At 29.2% G+C, this 8347-nt stretch overlaps 1 non-coding gene across 1 annotated transcript; it reads right to left on the reverse strand.

Annotated features, from left to right (window-relative positions):
- Positions 1-7339: 7339 nt before the first annotated feature.
- On the reverse strand, positions 7340-7446 carry LOC139846116 (small nucleolar RNA R71). Its single transcript, XR_011758858.1, has one exon. It is a non-coding gene; the product is annotated as a small nucleolar RNA R71 (small nucleolar RNA).
- Between the last annotated feature and the right edge of the window lie 901 nt (positions 7447-8347).

The following is an 8347-nucleotide window of genomic DNA, read 5'->3' on the forward strand; positions in this document are numbered from 1 at the left end:
ACACCATTTCAACACCCCCAATTACAATGATCATACCCTAGTTATTTATATTTATAATATATAATATAATATGTGATCCCTACAACTTCCATAACCACAAAGCTTTAATGTTACTTAAGTCATATTAACTAATACTAATTAATAATTGATTTAATAATTTTAAAAGTTAGAAACTCTTTACAGGATAGAAACTTCCAAAATCACGTTGGCAACACCTACGAATTTCTAAATAATATGACTTCTCACGTCTCTATTGGGAACGACTTCAAAACCTTTAAGCAAATACACTAAGCCTTCCTTAAGCCTTGGGATGAAACAATGGGCAACAGTGCTTTTCGCAGTCAATTGGATGACATTACCCTGCAAAGCATGTGAAACATCTCATCATTATATATATTAGGTAAATGCATACACACGTATGTACGTGACACCCCATAGCCATCTAAGTATTGTAAACATGGCTAGAAAACTAACCAATGCAAATTGATAGAAGGATGCATAAAATACTTTTTTAACTACACTTTAAAATAGTTTATGATATTGTATATTATTTCAATGGAACAATGAAATTATAACTAATCATTAGGTCTCAAATAATATTTATGAAATTTTAAATAATGACAAACCAACTAAACAAATTATTGTTAGCAAATTATTTAATTTGAAACCTATATGTCTTGACATGTATATGCAAATAAAGAAACAGTCCTACAAATGTATGTATGTATATGTATGTGTATATATATATATATATATATATATATATATATATATATATATATATATATATATATATATATATATATATATATATATATATATATATATATATATATATATATATATATATATATATATATATATATATATATCTATGTAAACCAACATCTTTTCAATGTCAATTTATTTATCCATCATTTATGCATGTATCATATAGGGTTAATAAAAATAACAATTGCCAATGGGTAGATCATCAGCTATGTGTACATATTGTTTTTGAAAAGTGACAAAAAAAAAAAAAAACCATACATGGAAGACATGTTTATGCAAACATATAGATACAGATATGTATCCATAATCAAACAGACACAGACATATATATATATATATATATATATATATATATATATATATATATATATATATATATATATATATATATATATATATATATATATATATATATATATATATATATATATATATATATATAGAAACACCTTCTAATTTTATAAAAATGCTTACAGCAGCTATGTATATGTTACATAGTGTTTACAAAAGCAACCAATACAAATGAATAGAAACAACCATAAACATCACACATGTATAGACAGAGACGGTTGTACGCACCTTATCAATTTAAATATATCTATTGTTGATCTACATTCTAATATATATATATATATATATATATATATATATATATATATATATATATATATATATATATATAACATCAACATAAAACATAAATATAAACATATACATAATAACAGAGAATGAAAATGGGAATTGTGTACCTTCTCATCAGAAGCAATAAAGTCAGTGCTTAGGTATTTCCCGTATGCAGTGTGGGTATCCCACGTCCGGCAAATCATGATCTTCACCTCCACTTCCATACCTAGCTGCAATTTATGGAGGTAAGCATAAGTTCTTTGGTAGCCTGTTCATTGCAAGTTTCAGTAGATAGTGCCATTGGAAGATGCGTTGTGCTTGATAATGCATAATACTAATGTATAAGCTAACAATTTATACCAACGTATCAACGGTGCCTAATGCAGTTATGTTTTGAAATCATAATTTAATTAGGAATATCAATGGACCTTCTAATCAAATTCCCCAATTAAATTTAAGGGAGTTACGAATTATAATTTAATTGCACGAAATCAACCGAAGTAAGTAACAGAATTAATAGTAGATCATATCAGTTTTCTGAGGAATCTGAATAGACCCTCGCCGGAATAGAATGGCTTCTTACCTGAGATTACATGTGGGCCTGAGGTGCGGCAATCGGCGGTGGAGACAGACGGCAGCGACATTTTAAAAAATACGGCGACCCATTTGCGCTTCGAAGGTGATTGTGGCGGTTATACAGTGAACTGAGATTAGAGAAGATTGAGGTAGAGGTGGTTTTTTAAAATTCATACGGGACATTGCATAATGTTTATAAATTTATTAAATATATACGTTGTTTTATTAAATGTGAAGATCAAGTGGGTTATTTTTTTTTACTAAATTCAAGTAGGTATTTTTTAACTAAATCAATCATATATGGATGGGTAAGAAAAATTTAATAATAATTGGAGGACATTAATTAGAATGGAGTCAAATAAATATATTACACATAATAATAATCGTAGACTTTATATTTAAAAGTTAACATTTACCATGTGGTTAATACTTAATAATGGGTTAAAAGTGGTTAATACTTAATAATGGGTTAAAAACTTAGGTAAAAAGATGAATTAAATAACCTAATTTATGACATTAGGAGTCAAAATTTAGTTATATATAGATACATATACATATAGATAGATAGATAAATAAATATACAAAAGTTATTTCTATGTAGTTTTTTAATATTTTTTTTACCATAATTAATTCTAGGAGGTAAATCATATTTATGACTCTATTTGTTACTCCATGGTATGTGGTGAATTGAATGGTTAAATATCTAACCTTAGTTAAGAACATGGGTAACTAACCTAATTAATGGAAATAGGAGTTACTTTTTATAGGTTTATAGATGCTAATCACGACCAACTTAACGAAATAACCAACAAACTTAACAATATGGTTATCCAAAAGTTACAAAACAGGTCCCTAAACCAATGATAAATAGAAATTGGTCCATGAACTTTATAACTTTGTGATATGTACAATGTAGTCCTTGTACTCATGTTTGTACTTCGTTGACCCCACAATTTACGTCATTACCTCCCCTTAAAGTTGAGACGTATGTGGATTACGTACTCCCAACTTGTCAAGATGTTCATGATGCTGGTCAAAAGTTACAACTTTCGTAAGAACATATGCTACCTGAGATGGGTATTGACATAAGTTGGCTTAATCAATCCGCTTTTAATCTGATCACCTATATAATGACAATCAACTTCGATGTATTTTGTACGCGCATGAAACGCAGTATTGGCAGTGATAATGCTAAAAACGAACATATATTTCATAACATTATTCCTCAAGAAAGACAAGCTTTTAGTTGCAATTGTTCTATTTACAAGTGATATTCGTTTAAATAATAAAAGGTGAAAACAAAAGACAGATTCGACGAATTGAAGACGCAAATGACCAAAAAGCTCAAAAGTACAAAATACAATCAAAGAGGTTCCAATTATTGATGAGAAACGTCTCAAAATTACAAGAGTACAAGATTCAAAACGCAAAGCACAAGATATTAAATTTTACGCAAGGACGTTCGAAAATCCAGAACCGGGACCAGAGTCAACTCTCAACGCTCGACGCAACGGACTAAAAATTACAAGTTAACTATGTATATAAATATAATATAATATATAATTAATTATATAAATTATATATATATATCTATTATATTTATATATTAAAACCGTCGACAGACTAGGATCCAAACTTGTGTGTGCTGGATTTACGAACTCCGCAACTCGCGGAGTTTGTAGTGCAAAAATGCCGCGACTCGCGGAGCCCCAAATTCTGAAACTGCCTATAAAAGCCAACACATTTGATCCGTTTTAAATATCCATCCATCAATCTCTCTATCTATATTATACGATATATATATATATATATATATATATATATATATATATATATATATATATATATATATATATATATATATATTTATATTTTAATTTTAATTTTAATTTTAATTTTAATTTTAATTTTAATTTTAATTTTAAATCCTAATAATAAGGGTATGTTAGCGAATGTTGTAAGGGTGTAAGTCAAAATTCTGTCCGTGTAACGCTTCGCTATTTTTAATCATTGTAAGTTATGTTCAACCTTTTTAATTTAATGTCTCGTAGATAAATTATTATTATGCTTATTTAAGCCGAAGTCATCATGATGTTGGGCTAAAAAAATACTAAAATTGGGTAATTGGGTTTTGTACCATAATTGGGGTTTGGACAAAAGAACGACACTTGTGGAAATTAGACTATGGGCTATTAATGGGCTTTATATTTGTTTAACTAAATGATAGTTTGTTAATTTTAATATAAAGATTTACAATTGGACGTCCCTATAAATAACCATATACACTCGATCGGACACGATGGGTGGGGTATTTATATGTACGAATAATCGTTCATTTAACCGGACACGGGAATGGATTAATAGTCTATGGAATTATTAAAACATGGGTGAAATTATGTACAAGGACACTTGGCATAATTGATAACAAAGTATTAAAACCTTGGGTTACACGCAGTCGATAACTTGGTGTAATTATTAAACAAAGTATTAAAATCTTGTTACAGTTTAAGTCCCCAATTAGTTGGAATATTTGAGTTCGGGTATAAGGATAATTTGACGAGGATACTCGCACTTTATATTTATGACTGATGGACTGTTATGGACAAAAACCAGACGGACATATTAAAAATAGATTTACGGAAATTTAAATAAGCATAATTCTTTTATTTCATATTTAATTTCCTTTATTTTATATTTAATTGCACTTTTAATTAACGCACTTTTTAATTATTGTATTTTATTTCATCGCACTTTTATTTATCGCAATTTCATTATCGTTATTTACTTTACGCTTTAAATTAAGTTATATTTATTTAATATTTTACATTAGGTTTTAACTGCGACTAAGTTTTAAAATCGACAAACCGGTCATTAAACGGTAAAAACCCCCCTTTATAATAATAATATTACTTATTTATATATTTGTATTTTTATAAATTAAAACTAATATAGCGTTAAGCTTTGTTTAAAAGACTCCCTGTGGACGAACCGGACTTACTAAAAACTACACTACTGTACGATTAGGTACACTGCCTATAAGTGTTGTAGCAAGGTTTAAGTATATCCACTCGATAAATAAATAAATAACTTGTGTAAAATTGTAGCATATTTAATAGTATTTATTTGTAAAAATAAAGCTATTTCATATACACCTCGTATAACATCAAGTATTTTTGGCGCCGCTGCCGGGGAACGCCGAAGCGAAACGCCACACACATAAAAATTTTTTTATTAAGTTTTAATTAGTTTTTGTAAAATATATACTTTTTAAATATTAAAAAAATAAAAAAAACCGAAAAAAATATATATATAAATCTATTTTTAAGATTTTTATAAAATTATAAAGTATTTCTATTTTTATTTTAGTTTTTAAAACATAAGTTTTTATTTAATTTATATAAATATTTTATTTAATTATTAAAACAGAAAATATAAAACAGAAAAATATAAAAAAATATAATAAAAACTGAACCTGTCAAATTTGAACCTGGTACACGTTGAACCTGCAATCTCCGCGACTTGTGGGGGTTTTGAACTGGGTTCACCGCGACTCGCGGAGCCGCCCAGACAGGTCACACAGAAAACCTAAACTGCATTAAATACGGAGTAATTATTATTATTATTTTTTAATTATAACCCTAATTAGGTTCGTGTTTTAATTTTATTTTTAATTTAGTTTTAATAATTATTTTGTATTATTTAGTTTTAATTAGTTATTTAATTTATATAAACTTAATAGTTTTATAAAATAAATAATATAAAAATAATATTTTTATAAAAATTGTAATTTTTACAACTTTTAGTTTATTTTTATATTTTGTTCATTTTAATTGTTTTAGCGTAATATTTGTATTTTTCGCTCTTTTTTTTAGTTCTAAGTCATAGTTTTTGCCTTAGTTATTTTTATTTATAGATTTTTAGGCTTTGCCGTAAAATCCCTTAAGTGCTTTCTCTTTAGACTAAGATTTAGGTGCTTTAGAATTTTGCGACGCCTTTTTAAGTTTTAGTACCTTTTTAAGATATTGCCATTTGGGATATAGTTTTTCTTTTAAGCTTTAATATTTTTAGACGCAACTTTTAATTTTTTTAGTTTTTAGTTCCTTTTTAAGTTTTAACGCGCTACTTTCTTATTTTTATTTTTCGACGCCTTTTACCTATGTATCAATTATCACTCCAATTAGTAATCTCAATTTGTAATTTTAATTATAAGTTAGTGATAGTAATAAGGTTGGATTAGTCGAGTGTTTTTAAGTTTTATAAGTCATTCTTTTTCTTTCTTATTTTTCGACGCCTTTTATTTTTCAACCCTTTTCTTTTTCGACCTTTTTCGACGCGCTCTTTTTCTTTTTTATTTCTCGACATTCTAGTTTTAGGACATAGATTTTTATTCTACTTCTTCTCTAAATTTCTTAAAATTACGAAAATTTATTTTAAGTGGTTAAATTGATAGACATCAAAATTTTCTGGTTCGTAGTAATAGTTGGATTTGTACGTGGACCGGGTTATTGGAGCCAAACAGTACTCAATTATATTGAGACCAAACGAATCCTGCCCCTCTGCTGCATCTTTTGGCTATTCGAAACGTGGGCAAAATCAGAAAAGTCTACTAATTGGATAACTTATATAATTTTTCTTTCCTTTTAAAAACTAGTAGGATATTCAGTGAATGCACCGAGCAAGACGTTCATCACCTTTTGTACGTTCACCACCTGTAACCATATCAAGACATCTAGCAAATATTGGCGCCGTTTATTTTTCTTTAGAATCGTCATCCAGTCGACTAAGTACTCCAATTCAAATTTCCGATAATCCATTTTTTGAACCCAACCTCACAATTGAGAATCCGGAGAATATTCAGGGACAATTCATAGATCCTGAACCATTAATTTTTCCTCCGGAACCACCAATCATTCAAACAGAGATTGTTGAGGAACAAACCATTAAATCAGAATCCTCTAGTAATTCAGATTCAACAAATTCAATCATGGAGAATCTGAAACCTCTAAGTATGGAAGACCGAATGAGAGCTAAACGCACTGGCCAAGGTCACACAATTACTCATCCTGACATTAATGCGCCAAATTATGAAATCAAAGGACAAATTCTACACATGGTAACTAATCAATGCCAATTTAGTGGTGCGCTGAAGGAAGATCTAAATGAACATCTTCGTACCTTTAATAGGATCTGTACACTATTTAAAATCCGAGAAGTTGAGGATGAACAGATATATCTCATGTTATTTCCCTGGACTTTAAAGGGAGAAGCCAAAGATTGGTTGGAATCGTTACCTGAAGGGGCGATCGATACATAGGACGTTTTAGTTGAAAAATTTCTTAAACATTTCTTTCCGGCATCTAAAGCCGTGAGACTTCAAGGAGAAATTGTTACGTTCACACAGAAACCAAATGAAACTCTATATGAGGCATGGACAAGATTTGGAAAGTTATTGAGAGGATGTCCACAACATGGTTTAGACACTTGTCAAATAGTACAAATATTCTACCAAGAATGCGACATCACTACAAGAAAAGACATAGATATATGTAGAGACCCGTCCTAATCCATCCGAATGAAGTCCATATCGATTATAAATGATTCACAACAGTTGATTACATTGCGAGGTACTTGACCTCTATATGATACATTTTACAAACATTGCATTGGTTTTTGAAAAGACAATCTTTCATTACATTGAAAATTGATGGCGTGCATACCATTTTATAATATATCTAACTATAATTGACTTAATAATAATCTTGATGAACTCAATGACTCGAATGCAACGTTTTTTGAAATATGTCATGAATGACTCCAAGTACTATCTTTAAAATGAGCAATTGCACAGCGGAAGACTTCTTTCATACCGTAATGTATTTTGTAGAAAAAATATATATGACGATATTGAACAACAGAACAATGCAGGTTTGGCCTTCGATTCTCGAACCTTTAAAATCGGCCTAAAAAGAAAAAACAGTCCTTCCATGGACTCGAACCCGCGACCTCCCGGACAGCGGACAACACCCACGACCACTCATCCGCTGCTGTTTTTCTGATTAACTCCTCCTCACAAATATATTTATTTCGTATTTAAACTGTTTTCATATTCATCATCAACAATCGTACATGTATGTCGTTATCATTTCATTATCATCATATCATTCCATCATCATCTTAATCATCTCATCACTAATATCATTATTATTCACTTATCATCGTGTATCCTCTTCACCCAATCGTTTTTCATCATGAATTCATTGAGTTCTTAAATAAAATACATATATATTTGTAATTGTGAAGCAACCTGTGTTTACAGGTTTGCCGATTGGCCAAAACACCGATACACAAACTGAGAGCAGGCCAACCAAACCTCTAA

This window comes from Rutidosis leptorrhynchoides, chromosome 4 (genome assembly GCF_046630445.1).
Source record: "Rutidosis leptorrhynchoides isolate AG116_Rl617_1_P2 chromosome 4, CSIRO_AGI_Rlap_v1, whole genome shotgun sequence".
In the NCBI taxonomy this organism is placed as follows: domain Eukaryota; kingdom Viridiplantae; phylum Streptophyta; class Magnoliopsida; order Asterales; family Asteraceae; genus Rutidosis; species Rutidosis leptorrhynchoides.